Source organism: Epinephelus lanceolatus, chromosome 14, assembly GCF_041903045.1.
Source record: "Epinephelus lanceolatus isolate andai-2023 chromosome 14, ASM4190304v1, whole genome shotgun sequence".
Lineage (NCBI taxonomy): Eukaryota > Metazoa > Chordata > Actinopteri > Perciformes > Serranidae > Epinephelus > Epinephelus lanceolatus.
This window is the reverse complement of record NC_135747.1, coordinates 25,776,098-25,791,728: the sequence shown is the minus strand read 5'-3', so window position 1 is coordinate 25,791,728 and position 15,631 is coordinate 25,776,098. Positions and strand designations below refer to the sequence as shown.

The 15,631-nt window shown below is 40.8% G+C and overlaps 1 protein-coding gene across 1 annotated transcript in view; it reads left to right on the top strand.

Annotated features, from left to right (window-relative positions):
• Positions 1–11,362: 11,362 nt before the first annotated feature.
• mid1 (midline 1) overlaps positions 11,363–15,631 on the top strand; it is a 39,567-nt gene continuing 35,298 nt past the window's right edge. Inside the window, exon 1 of the mRNA XM_033617139.2 lies at positions 11,363–11,501. The gene's annotated coding sequence lies outside the window, so the exon portion shown is untranslated. The remainder of the gene's footprint in view (positions 11,502–15,631) is intronic.

Below are 15,631 nucleotides of genomic sequence, written 5' to 3'. Positions count from 1 at the left end.
GTTTTCAGTGTTGAATGTAAAATGTGTGTTGTAATATTGTTTTAGTACCTTGATATCTACTGTAGCTGCAGCAACACTTTGTTTTGTTACAGGCTCCATTTATAATATACTAATTAATGCAGACGATGTCCATATTCGCACTCATGTATGTCTGCAGTGTCACCCATTACACACACATCAATCTTTGCACCTTCAGGTGGGCATTGTGTAAATGACTTTAAGTGCATTTAGATTCATTTCTACACTACTTGTTGCCATTACTTGTAGTTTTAGCAGCATTGTGTAATGATATCTATACTCTTTTGAAGTGGCCATAGCTTACAAATTTAAAATATATTACTACCAATGTAGAAAATGAATGTAAAAGTCATAGGGGTGCATATTGTACTCCTGTAAGGAGTCATGCTTTCTGGTGCTACGTCTAACTTGACCCTTTCCCTTAGGAGTTCAGTTAGGAATCAGCATGGAGTTAAAATTTAATGGTTAATTAATTATTATTAAATTAATTATTTAATTATACTTATAACTTACTTGTAGTTAATTACAAGTACGTATAAACCAGTGATTCTGTGCTTACAGCATACAGGCCAAATCTAGCCCATGATACGGTGCCAGATAGCCCACCGACCATTATCTAATTCACAATGAAAATAAATTGATTTATAATGTTTTGATTGTTTGATTTGGGTTTTTTTTTTTGTGCTTTGGAATACACATAAGGTGCCCGAGAACATCAGAACGGCAAACAAGAAGTGTTAGGGGAGGATCCCATGGACCCCTGAACCCCCTGACAGAGTTCCAGATTAATTATTTATATGTTAATTATTAATGTTTGTTTACTAACTGGTCCCTGGACTTCTGTCATTTTGCAAAAGCAGCCCCCGAGTAAAGCAAATGTCCCTGATTTGACCTGTAATCCAGAAGACAATGAAACAGTTACCCAAACTGGCCACAAGAGGGAAGCATAAGACCAGGGAATGTTTTCCTATCTCCTCTTTGAGCTGTAATCCTTGAGCACTGTGGCTACACAGTGGGTTCTAATGACTCATTACGCATTGAGCAGCTATTATCTAAGTTTCGTTCCTATTAGACACCTTTCCCCACCATGATAGGGATGCCGGTGATTATGTGTTGTGGATGATGGCTTTTTATATGTTCGTAAAGATCTAATTTTACACTCTTATCTTGTATCGCTATCCTGGAAGAGTGCATTTTCTCTTATCAGCTGCAATCTTGCTTTATGCGAATGAAAATAAGAGATCTGAGCTGAGACAATAACAGTTACATTTACCACTAAATAAACTTTCAAAGTACTGGAATTGCAAGGAGTAAGTATGTCATTATGTGGAAAATGGCTGCCGTTGAAGTCTGGTACAGATTACAGATAGTATATAAAACTCTGGGAACGCATATTTGAGGGTACAGTGGTATATTTAGTTGGCTTAAAGTGATGGAAACTATTGAGATTACTGAAATTGTGTAATTTATGTTATAAATTTGTGTTTTAAAGTGAGTAATCTCATTGTGTTGTGACAATAAACGTCCTCGCCCTGATAATAAACTCTTCCCGCGTTAAGCAAAGCCTGGGGATTTCCTCAACACCAAGATTTGTGGTTAAACTTTCTAGGCCATATCTGTCTCCACAGCTGTGTGAGCCAAGCTGCATTTGGCCACCGCACAATCCCATTCTGACGAGACCAAAGAGACAGAACAGGATGTCTGGATGTGTTTTACACAGAATCACAACCGTTTGCCTACACTTTTGCATCTGCACCACAAATGTAGCCTTAACACTATTCCATTCAATGTCCTAACCACTAACAGGCCGTGCACGGGGAAAAAAAACAGCCCGGAGATGCTTTTTCTCTTTCGTCTTCTTCATTTGTGACCTGCCTCCCCAAAGCAAACAATCCAGATCAAATATTTAATTTCACATCTTATCTTTGCAGCACTGATGGATGTAAGTTGATCCTCTGGCAGAGAGCTGCAACTGCTCCCAACAGGGGGTCCATCCTGTCTGAGTCCGTTCACTGGCATCAGGAGCAGCTGCGGGGAGGACAGAGGAAGGTCACAACCAAAACGAGGCTGAATGTCCAGAAACAAGAGAGCCCTGCCCCTGGTGTTTCAAGGTTGAGATGGATACACAAATCTCCACAAAGGAAAAATATAGAGCTCAGTGGAGCTTATTAAGGTGTTGGTTATGGCTCAAAACACGGTGAAGTCAAACAAAGCCTCGGTTAGGACTATCTTTATTTTTCAAGACTATTTGAATAAGAATTTCACTTCTGGAAAGAAAGTCTTTCCATAAAGCTCTTTTGAAATTGGTGCTTACATGACCAGAGAAAACAAAAGAAAGGGGTTGTGGCATTTTCTTTTGCTCAGGAGGAAGAAAACCTACAACTACCAGAATGCATTGCACGGTGTAATGTGATGTGATCTAATTTGAGCTTGGCTGTTTTTCTACAAGAAACAATATGGCAGCTGGCTGGTGATAAACAATCTCAAATTTTAGCAAAACTGTAAGCTAAAATATGTTTCTGAAAACATATAAGGTCAGAAACAAGCAATGCAGTAACAGAGTCTTGCTTCATATTTCATCAGCACTGCTTAGTTTTATCAGTTTGATCTCAGTTTTTTCAGCCTTCATTTTTACAATACAGGAAGCAGTATGGCATCCACTTCCTGTTCACAAACTCTTGCATTGCAAATAAACAGTGCACTAAAATGTTAAGCAACAAATGGGCAATGCAGTAACAAATCAGCACTGCCTAGTTTTACACTTTGATCAAAGTTTGGTCTGAGTTTAAGAGACACATAGACAGGGGTTGGGATCTTGATCTGCTATTCAGTGGATGTCCTTAAACAGATACAGCTTCGGAGGCAGGACCCCGTTGATTCCTATAAAAGTTGCTCAGTGGTGCATGAAGCCAAAAAAGCTCTATTTCCGCTGAATGAAAACACCCAGATGATCTGCGCTATTTTTTTGCATCATTAGACCCACAGAGTAGCGCTACTTTTTCTAGCCCAGCTGGCAACTTACAATTTAGTGCTCCACTATCTTGAATGGTGAAAAAATAATTCAGTCTTGCAGCTCTTCTAGACTTCCCAAATGTTACAGGACTGAGTGGATTCAGAAGGAGTCATTTGATGGGGGTTGTGACACTCAGAAAGTTGTATCTACTGATTCACAGATGTCTCTTTCTCACTGTAAGTCTATGGGGAAAGGTTTTTCTGGGCCCAGTGGCATCGCATGACAGACTCGGGAGTTGTAATACTACTGTTTGGTGACTACAAAAATTGGCTTCAAAGCCTGTAACACTTCTGGGGGCCTGGTGGAGATGTGCTGACCATCTTTATATACAGTTTAGGTGGTGGCGGGCACATAAAAATCTGGAAGTAAGATCTCTAGTTCAAGCAAAAGCCCTAGAGCCAGCAAGAGAGAGATGAGCAGAGAGGTCTGGGCGCTGGTAAGATGGAGGGAAGTTCACCGAAGTTTATTTACACATACTACTTGCCTTGTTATGATACAAAGCTGGTAGTATTCTTTTAATGCTGCTTTGTACTGAATGCTTTTCAGTAATTTGCTTTTAACTGAACTTTATAACACAATGAAGGAGTGCGCCTTTTAATCAAACACAATTCTTACCATCAATCACTGCTGCATCAAATTTAAGTTAATGTGCTGCATTTACATTTTAAAATGTTGAAACAAGACGCTATTCTGTGCTGATTTATGATTCCACTTGTCCCCCATTGTGTCTGAAAATGTACTACTGAAGCCTTTAGTAGTGAAGGACAGCATAGGGCAACGACAGTATGTGACAGTAATGAGTCAACACAATGCCCATCATGCCACTAATGGAAAAAATGTGCAACACAATAGTCAGCAGACTGTTAATGAATGCAAGAGTGACACAGGACCAAAATGTCAATAACCGTGGCTTATAGGAGTCATGGTCATGACTGGGTAATGAAGTTTATTTCAAGAAAAAAGTAATGTTCAAGATTAAAGGATTAGTGGTGATTGCATTAAGCCTCTCGGCTTAGTCCAGTTCAACACTTTATGAACAAAATGGGAAGTTTTAGATACCGAGTGTTTCGCTGATAAGACAAGTTTAAGCAAGTTGGTGCAATTTTTGACTGGATTTGCATTCCGAGCAACACTTCCTCTCTCGTCTTCAGAGGGGGGCGTTTGAAGTAGCGCTTTCTAGTTAGATTTCTTTAATTTTTAATTTAATTTCAAGGCTTTCCGAATCGATTTATTTATATCTGTTTGCAGATTACCAGGCCAGTATACTGAGAAACATTTGCTCCTTTCGCTTGTTTTCTATCTCAGTGAAGCAACACCAGAGCTGCCCCGAAAGCTCATTTCATTTACCCCATCTGCTCTGCCTCATGCTCCAATTGGGATAAATTTGATAAATATTTCTCATTTTGGGACAAGGCGCACATTGTACCCCAAAACACATTAAACATGTTGAACTCGTTCATTTTGATGTTTGTCTGCAGTGTACACGTAAGCTATGAGACACAGAACGTTAGTGGGTGCACATGTGGTTGTGCTGTCCTAAATACACCGTGGCTTTCGGTGCGATTATTGCCAGAAATGTTTTCCCCCCTCTCTCCTTGAGTCCACACAATACAGCGCAGCAATTCAGTTGGGATGCAGGGTGTGTATCGGAGGGGGACAGGGGATCAAGTTGGTTCAACTTTAATGTGTCAGTTCTTTGGCAGGCCGGGCTGTGAATGATTCGCTGTTTAACTTGTGTTAGCAGCACACTTCAGGGCCGTCAGCCACCAGAAGGGAGTTTTCAACAGGCACTTTGGTTCAGCCTTCAAACTTGCGCAACAGAGAATTATGTGGCTGAAAAAATGACTCCCAACACCAGGAATTAAAGAATCCAGATGTTTTCCTCCAAAGCTCGCTGATATCAAGCCTGTTTTATGGGACAGCTATGAACACATACTGATTCTATCTGATATCATCATTATCTTTTTTATCTAGCAGTCACTTAGCATATTAGATATCTGTGAAGTATGTGTTATCTGTTGTGTTTGGATTACAGTGTCAAGTTTAAGTGTGCCCATCTTGCAGCTGATAAGACAAAGCACCATCACGTGAAATGAGTTTCATATTACAGGACATATCAGACAAAAGGGTGGAGGCAAATAACATAAATATAAATGCCTGTGCTGCTCTCTGTTCTGTTTATATGTTTTCTAGCAAAATACAAGCGATCGTTAACAGAAAATATTCAAGTTCTTGGAGGGAAACTCGGCTTGCTGTAGGCTACACGTGTTAAAATTCCATGTAATTCCCCTATGTGCTCTGGTTGTGAGAGAAGCTGCTGCTCAGAAGACACGTAGCATTAAATCAAGCCTCAGACATATAATCATGTTTTTTGTGCTTCAAAGAAAGTGCCAGCAGTTAATAATTAAGCAGAGAATCGACCTGGGTAATTATCCCGGAGCAACTTCAAAAATGAAACAGTTTTAAGACTTAAGATGCAAACACACAAACACTTTGGCAATATGGCTGCGTTCCCGTGAGAGTAGAAAAGACTTTAATCAGCACCTGTAAGATTTCACACTATTGTCCTGATGGAGACAGCGAGCAGCAGTGGAGGATCTCTCTCTAAACCTTTTACCCACCGTGTCCTCCAGTTTTCTGCTGGCGCATTTTTCCTTCTAGCTGTCTTGGTTTTGACCTTTTGGTTTTATGTTTTCGGAAACAAGCTGATTTAGCAGATTCCCATAAGGTGCTGTGTCATACTTGCCATTTTTTTCAGTCTCTTTGGTTTTTATCCTGCTTTACTTACCCCACACTTTCCACACTACAAACACATATGATACAGACATGCATTGGACTGATATGAAGGTCATTAAGGAGAAATATGGCTCTGTTTACAGCCAGCAATCGTGATTGAATCTCAAGTTGAAAGCTCTAATTACAGGTGTCAGTGCACCCAAAGTGTCCCTAATGCATCTTGAGATCTGATCATAGGGAGCATATTCGGAAGTGGTCTGGGCCACATATGGCCACATTCTTTCAGCAGTGTGTAAGCTCATGTGTCCTGTGCTGCACCAAAGCACCGCTTACTCAACTGCTGGCCAGCCAGTGTTGGGGAGCAGCAAACTACACTAATACACTACTAATTAAACTAGTAGTTTAACTACATTTTGCAGTAGCCTGCTGGTCGTTCAACTACATTCATGTTTGCATATTGATTTAAGTCAATATGTGTTGTTGTATTTTTTTGCCATTTTTGTTTAGTTAACTACTGAAACTACAAACATATTTGGGCCATGAAAAATGAATGATTTTCTTTTTTTTCCCCCCAATGGCAGCCTTGCTGTACTTGAAGTAGTGCTTTCAAAGTTGCTTCCCCATCTCTGAGTTCTCTGTCCGCCCGTACCATCTGAAAGCTGGCGATGGTCACATTTGCATCCGGAATATATCAGTGCAGCCGTGTCTTCTTCGGAAATGATGCATGTGTTTATTTGTGTATAGAGTGAGTAAATAAGATTGGATCACAAGTGGTCACCCGAGACATGTGTTACTGTAAAAATGTATATTACTCATTCTTTCAAAAGTAATATTATTACTTTATTTATTACCTATCACCAACAGCAAAATTTGTAATTGTGAATCTCCTCAAAATTCAGACCTCTCATGAGTGCGTGTGTGTGAATGTCAGGGTTATTACCATAGAGCTAAAGCTAGATAACTTGCATTTTTTACTTTCTACCTGTGGTCATCTGTTGCTTGATTCTGGTACTTCCCCGAGGCTCTGTCTCAAATACTTAAAGTCAATTTGTGGAGCAACATTTCATCCAGCCACAAGGTTCATTAGCTCTTTGTAGCCTGTAGCTGTCCACGATGATCTTAACTTTGTCAGCGTGCTCATATATACACTGTGGTTTCTCACATGTAGCCTATGTAATTCACTGTATATCCCTCTGTCTCCTTTATGTCAGAACACACTGACAACACAAAAAACATTCATGCTTTTTAAAGGCAATGAAGAGCAATTGAACTCATCGTTGGAGTTAATTGAACCGTAGCTCAACAGTTTGAAGGGACAGTCAAAACCAAGCATTAGATTTTAGTTTTAAATTTAATTCTGGAGTAATAATCAACCATCCAATTTAAAAAAAAATGAATAGAAGTTCATTCCAGGTTTAAGGAGCACAGGATTTAAAAGCTGTCTTTTACTTTTATTGAGTGTAAGCTGTTAATGAACACTGACTTTCCAGTGTAACAGAGGGTTCAAGTATCAAGGCAACTTATTAATACAAAAACACATACCTCTTTTTATAGAGAAGGTCAAACTTGAGAGCAAAGCGGCGAACATTGAGACTGAGCACAGCATCAAAGGGGCTTCGCATAAATAATCACGAATCACAAAGTGTTTTGGTTTATTGATTTCATCATTATTTGAATTTGAATGGAAATCCTCATTGCATTTTTGGCACTGAAAGCATGAAATTAATTTTAACAGAATCGAGCGCATGCTTCAGATTTATAAGTGGCTTGTGAATAGTGCTGTGGCCTTCTGGGATCTTTCCAAAGCTTTCTTTCTGTCTTTTTGTTCCCAGAAGGCCAAAGTGGATGCCGACAGTCTTCTCTGTAGTCGCGGCAGCACATTTGTTGTGATCTTCAAAGCAAATGAACAGAAAATGTTCCATTGTTCCAACAATCTTGGCAGCGACAGCCTCAATTCTGTGTGTTATCTGGATAAAACAAAATGTCATATGCGAAGAAGAGATGCACAACACTGTTTGTATCTGCCTATATTGCCCTTATCTAATATTATTTCATTAGAAAAAATATTTCCCATAATTACTTTCTACTTTTTAGACTCTTGGTCCAGGATTTTACGCTGTATATTGACAGTAAATATGCCAAATCTGTGCACACCCAAACTTTCAGTCTGACTGATGAGACGTCTGCCGTCTGAGCTTGATGTTGGGGGTTAGCTTGGCTGGAAATTTGCTGAAGTCATCAAACTCCATGTAGTCAAATGAATCATGCAGTAAAGGTGTAATCATCCCGCCATAACAGGTGTGTAAAAAAGTCCCTCTAATCCCCAACTTTTCCCCCCCCTTCCTGATATGAAGTCATAGCCCAGCATCTTGAAAGCCGAGGCAAACTGGCTCTGAATAAAAAAAGAGCAGCTGCATGCGGATGCCACCTTTTCCCTTGAATAATTTAGACTGTACGAAGGCTCAAAATACAATCCAAACTACTCCTGAAGTAGATGAATGAAACATGAATCAAGGGGAAAAAGAGATGAGTTTGACATTTAATAGAGGTTGGAATCCAAATAGAGACATGGCAGTTATGTGGGAAATGTTTTAACTATTCGGCAATCACAGGGTCTAGCGACCTTAACAACCAAAAGCGCCAGTTTTGGCTGAGAAAAAATGTTTGAGCTTTGTTTTGGAAGGTAACTTAATAACCCTATCAAACCTAATAAGTCTAAAGTAGGCTTTTAATGATAATTCGATACTTTAACTTCGTGGCATTGATGGTTCAAGCAAATAAATCTATCCACGCACTTTTAAATTCTCTAGTTTCCTCTGAGACTTGTCCTTCTTTGGATTTGGAATCTATAACTAGCCTAGCTAATGAGTTTTAAGACTAGCCACTGATATTACGGTTCAGCAAAATTTATACGAAAAGGCGCCCGGCCACGCAGATTTTAGTTCAATCAGGAGAGACGGAAGAATGAAGTTAAGATAATATTTAATACAGAATATGAGCACATGGATTAACAGATGATTTGTGCTGATTAAGATTTAATATAATTCTTTGGCGCTTGGACACTAGAGGGAGATATTTGTGATTGAGGGACATCTGAGCAGCAGCAGGATAAATCCCCCCATGGAGTCCAGACACTGGTGTTGGAGGTGGCTGATGACTCTTGAGGCTGATGGCTGATGAGGCATACGAGGCTGATGAATCTGGGTTGAAATAGGGGGGTGGATGGAGCGCATGACTACAGCAGAGAACGAATCATATTTACAATAAGGAGCAGTAAGATGATAGACTGACAGAGAGGGTGTGTCACTGTGCTGTTGGTTGATTGTGAATCAGCCGATGACTCACTTGACAGACCCAGACCATGACACCTAGAAATAGTGAGTGAGCATAGGTGCGCGGAGTGAATGCTCGGCTATCAGTACACCCCCAACACTGAGGTAATGCTGACAGAAAGTGCAACACTATTTAAGGGTTTGGTTTCTCGATAAGCGGTTTTCAGCCTGGAATTTAGCTGCCTTGTATTTAGACATCTGCCATAATTGCTACCAGTGCGGTTCACTCTGCTTTGTCCCCCAGTGATAAGTTTTAAGGCTTCTGCCACACACAGCAAAACACTGACTACATTCAAAAGGATTCCTGTGCTTTGACTGGGGTGAACAAGGTGAGAGGCACTTGAACCTGTCTGTGATCTGTTCACCTCGTGGAGAACTTCTCATGAAGTGGTGAAGTGTATTTTGCTTTAGCTCACAATGTTGGACTCTAAGCTCACCTGCACACCTTCGGCAGCATTCTTTCTGGATCCACACACCAGACTAACACTCAAGTGCTGGTCAGGGACATCACAAATTGAACACATGAGACCACATTGTGTAGCAGTTCAATAAAAAGTTCACATTTGATGTTCACTTGTTCAGTTACCTGATTTAATATAATAAAATCACCTGCTTTCATGAAATATATATATAATCAGAGATGACTTCTGGCTGTGCAGAGCAGGTGTTTATTCAGTGTAGGCAGCATCCTTTGTAGGAAGTTTTCCCAAGAGCTTTGGCACTTGATGTATGAGTTCATTGGGTGCCTCCTTCAGTATTCTTTTTTATGCCTCCTCACTGGTGACAGCAGTGGCTCGAGGCAACATGTTTTCAAGTTGCTGGCATGTCTGTGACTCTTGTGAGGGCGATATATCAAGAATGCCTCGAGGAAATTTCTCCAAATTTGGCACAAACGTCCACCCTGATTCAACGATGAACGAATTAGATTTTGGTAGTCAAAGGTATTGTGACCTTTGTTTGCCATAATTCAAGAATGCATATGCTAATTATGTGTCTGATAGGATAAAATGATGAAGTGATGACATTTTATATCCGAATGACATCATAATGTCCTGCAAAAAAAAAATTCACACTATAACTGAGGAACAGAGGGAGAAACATTTGGTCAGATACCAATTAGTGACACTAATCTTGGCTGTCCACTTTGAGACTGTACTAATCTTCTGTGCTGTCGGGTTGAAGATGTGTGTGAAGCATCCACGTTTTAGAATTTGTAGCTTCTTTGCAGCAGCCTCCATATTTGAAGAATTGTCAGCTGTCATGGCTACATATGAGTCTGGACAGACATGGATGTAAACTGCAATGTGACTCATTGGCAGAGGCAGTCAACCACAAGGCACTGATTCTAGTTTTAAATAAAGTGGCGTTTGTTGATTTCTGATTCATTTTCCAACTTTGTTTTGACTGTGTGTCCCCAAATATTGCTCGGCCAGACCCGATCTCACAAGGATTTTCTCCAGCAATTTTTTGATGTGTTGACCATAGTATCCTCACAGCACAGTTTTTGTTACATGTAGACATTACAAATGTTCATACTCAGTGATTTGATTTCATTAGGAGTTGAAAAGGGGAAATTCCTCACTGTAAGGTTAGGCCTCGCTGAAATTCTTGCTAACCTTGACTTTTTTCTCTCACTTGAGGGATGTACACCCAATTCCTCAAATATGATCTCATTATTGCAAGTGTGGAATTGTGTTTTCAGACTGACTCATCTATCTCACAGGATGAATTCTCATTAGGGTGGAGAAAACCAATTCTCTCTTGCTTAATAGCGAGTTTTTTCCCCCCCCTTTGCTGCTTTCTGCCTGCTGGCTGCTGTGGATCCTTTTGCCTGAGCCTCCTTTCTCTCCGCTTGGTAACTCTATGGAGCCGCCTGCAGTGACCAAGAAAAGCCCTTTATCCCTATTATCTGACGCTGACTTACAGTATATCAGAACCAGGTCCAGACACACACTCTTTCACCAGTATTTTCTGTCTCTAACCTGCAGAAAATCCGGAAAGCTACTCATTACCAGTATGGCAGTGCCAGTGATACTGGTGCAAGAAAATTTCACAACTTTTTGTCTGCTTTTTATGCTAATGCACGGAGATAATGAATGTCTTGCTTTATTATTCCACTCAATGCCAGCCTGTGCAAGGGTTAAGTACTCTTCTCGGGAGATTTCCATGCTCCTGTGTGAACCTGTAGAACAGATGAGAAGCAGCGTGTATGTCAGTGAGGTATGTGTGAGTACACACCCCAACGAAGGGGAGTGTACGTGCAGACAGGACACCTTCAACCTCCTGTCTCCTGTCTGTTTTACCTCAGGGGAAGTACCAGCTGCCTAAAAGACAAACTCTGTATTAGCCTAGTATTTATTCACCAGGGAGAGACTCATACCGTCGCAGCCATGGGGAAGCAGGTAAGATCTGATAAAAAAAAACACTTAGTGGCATCGGGTTAAGGCAGTTTAATGAGGGCTAGGTTGTAAATTTTGTCTCTGCTGCCCAGAGTAGCAATGCTAATCATATCAGACTGAGCAGTGGGGCACTTGAGGGAAGTACCAGCACTTTTGTGTTGAGTCAGAAAAACCGATGGCCTGAGACTTTCTGCATAAAGTCTCTGCTATATTCCTCTTGCAGTAGATGTAAAATAATTTACAGCATTGCACATCAATCACTGCACGTTATCTCTAAAACTTGGATGCTGATTTCTCCCATGTGAATCAACACACTGCGGTCTGCACAGTCAGGAATATATTAGATACACACATGCATGGATGCACAAGAGTGAACAACCAGGTTTGCGTGAGAAACACACATTGAGAAACACTGCTTATGTGTTTCTCAATGAGAATTCTAATTTAGAGGTGAGCCAGATAAAAACAAGTTCAGTCTTGTGTGCACATGCATCACATCTGCTGACAGTTGAAAACACTGATATCAGCTCCCTCATAAAACAACGGCTGGCAAATTACTGAACTGGCAAAAATAAATGTAACATTTCCTGTGCACAGGGAAGGATTTGTTGTCTTGTTTTTGTTGTCCAAGATTTTTCAGTTTCATGTATTTTCACAAGAAAGCTTATGGTTTTTCAACTTTTGTTTTGGTGAGAGCTGAAGCAATGGCATGTTGTTATAAGAGAGAACAGAATGCGTAATTGTGCCAAATAACTGTGGATAGGGAACTCTGGTGAATTCATTTTGGTTTTCAGTACTTCCCTCTCATGCAAGCATCTGGTTCTGCTATTGCTTTTGAAACGCTCTCCTTCCCTCTGTTTTAAGAGAGTCAAAGTAAAGCATTCTTTCTTCGTATCAATCTCTTGTGCCTTTGGTATTGAACTCATCCAAGAATCCTTTTTTCGGATCACGAAGCGAAAGACAGCTCATTTCGAATGTACTATTATTTCCTTCAGTGCTTCGAATGTGTGGTGATCTATCTTTCACATCTTGCACTCGCTCCCATTACAAAGCTCTGCTTCTTCGATCTTTATGCCAGATGATAAACAAAACTGTCTCCGTCAGGTCAGCAGTGCCAGCTCCACCAGCAGCTGTGAGTTCTCTGGGCCTGCTTGTTGTGACAGGGAGGGAGCCAATGCTGGTTCAGTCTCATTGTCAGAGCCAATGAGTGTGGATGGAAATAGGGTACTTGTATATGAGTGTGTGTGTGTGTGTGTGTGTGTGTGTGTGTGTGGACTCACTGCCTCAAGAATATTCTTTTATCAGCGATACCACTGCGGGAAAAGTAAATGTTTAATCCATTTTTAAACTCCGGAGAATGTGCGTCACGGGCCAAGATAGGAGGAATGTGTCCCAGTCTGTCTTGAAGGAATGTTTTGTTGACATGTAGATGAAGTGAGGATATTTAGTAGGGCCACGCTGAGCCAAGGCTCACAGCACAGGCAAAAATCTGATCACTCTGACTGCCTCTTAACCTGAAGAGCATTTGTAAGACAGCAGAGACAGACCTCTTGAATCTATCAGGTTTAAACACTTGCTATCAGTGATAGTGCTAACTGCAACAGTGACAGCACTTGCAAAATTGTCTTCTCCTGTGCAGATAGTGTTTTGAAAGCATCTCTTGGCCCGGATGCAGCTGACCCAAATCCGAACAGCTGGGCTTCTGCCTTTGGCTCTGACTGTCTCATTGGACACATGAACACGGCACAGCACAGCAGATGTTCAAACCTCCTTCAGCATTTCTTGGTGTAGGAGTGTATTGTGTAGTGACTCAGTCCCTCTGACTGCAGGATGACAGCACAGTTGTTAAAGTAAAGCTTTATATGTCCTATATAAGATTAGCAGTGTTTTTAAAGGCATAGTGTGTAGGATTTATGGCCATATGTTGGAAGAAATGGAATAATAAGTATGTTTTCTTTAGTGCATAATCACCTGAAAATAAGAATTGTTGTGTTTTTGTACCTTAAAATGAGCCGTATATCTATGTAGGGAATGGGTCATCGTCTATGGTGTCCACCATGTTGCACTGCTGCCTAGAACACACAAATCAGTCATTGGCTCTAGAAAGGGCCATTCATGTTTTCTCATCTTGCAACAAGAGCATTGGAAAACACAGTTTTGTATTTTGTCAGTGTTTTTAGTTTAAATTAACAAGACTGTTTGTTTCAGAGAGGAACAGACCTCTGCAAATAATTCAGCTTCTGGTAAAATTCTTCTGAACGTCTCAACTTAAGCAGGATTTATACCCGTGCATCAGCTCTATGCAGAGGCTACGCCGTAGCCTATGCATGTAGCCTACGCAGCTGTGAGCATTTATACTTGTGCGGTGGTGTGTCTGTGTCACTCTGCAGTTACACCTCCAAAACACTAGTTGGCGGTGGGGTTTCTGTGAAGTGCTGTAAAATTTAGTTCATTCAAAACACACCCAAAACACACATTAAACACACATTAAACATGGCTTGTACACAAATCGGCTTCACTATAACTCGCAGCATTCACAGACAAAGCACTTGTCTTTGTCTGGACACATTTTCCCCACAAATAGAACATGCTGATGTTTTTAGCACAAGCCTACGGCATTTTACATTGTATTAATTAGCCTAGTGGCTAGCAGACTTTTCCTCTACTCATATGAAGCCAGGGACAACAGCAACATTTAACAAAGGTAACGTTACAAAATTTGGCTCCATTACAACTGACAAGGTTCACCGACAAAACAACTATCTTAAGGTCCATTTATGCTCAACGTTAAATACGGATACGGACGGAGCCTTCTGTCCGTGCTCCGTGTTCATTTCGTCCGTATTTCTGCACGTTTCCATAAAGCTTACGGATACAGGCCAAACGGCGCAGTACCACCGGAAACCGTGGGGGCAGTGTTGCTGTCACTACCCGATATGTAGCTCTAGTGAGACACGAAGAAGAAATAACAATGGCGGTTATTGAATGCCCCAGGGGACATCCTAAAGTACTAGAAATGATGCTCGTCGTCAATTTCTCCCATTGGCAGTACTAGAGACTTTGTCTTTTATGCAAGAGGTACATTATCAATTTCTCCTCCAGAGACGCCATGTTTGTTTTTGAGTTTGTTGTTGTCATAAACTTTTGACTCTGGGCCGCCCTCTGGTGGATATATTGGTTAACATCCATACCAACGTAAAGGACGCATGGAAGTATGTGGGCAGTGACGGCAACATCGTTTGAAACGGATGTATACATTTTCGTGCATAAAGGGAGCATAAATGGGCCTTTATACTAAGCACATTTCCAAACAAATACAACATGCTAACGTTATTAGCACAAGACTATGGCATTTTACATTGTATAAATTAGCCTTGCATTAAGCAGAGATTTCCTCTACTCATATGAAGCCAGGATAAATTACACACAAGACTTGAAATGCTATTTTTGTGGAGGCTTTATTGTCCCCACAATTTATTGTATGCTTATCTGACAGACATGGTTTCAGCTTACAAAAATAGGCAGGAGGTCTGCGTCGCTGTGACTTAGTTATCAGATAAAATAGGTGAACACATATTAGCAGGTGCTGGGCTAGTGGCCCAGCTGTGACGTATCCAACAATACAGGAGTGACACTGATTTGTAACATGAAACTGTTTTATTTTGAGTTTTTACTAGTTGTAATCACTTGGTCTGTTTGTTTTGGAGAGGAAGATAATTTAGCTCCCAGTAAAAACCTCCTGAACAATGAACACTTTCGTAATTCTCACTGGGGGAAGTTTCAGTTGTAAGGAATCCTCACCACTAGATGCCACTTAATCCCCCTAAATCTTACACACTGTCCCTTTAAACGCTAGTGCTACCTGTAAAAAAAAAAAAGACTATATATTTGGGATATTGGGGTTTGGGGTTTAGGTTTGTAGATGGTAGATGGGAGAATGATCGAGTGCTTCACTTGCACTGTCTCTGATAAGATAAGTCCAGTGTTGTTGATGAAGGTAGATTCTTGATAAAGACGTGTCACTAGTTTTCTCCAGTAGATTCCTCAGAAGCTGGAAGCAATTACAGACTTCTCCAAGCAGCAAAGAATGTAGCAGGCGTTCACCGCACCCTTTCAGAGGGATTCATTTTTTC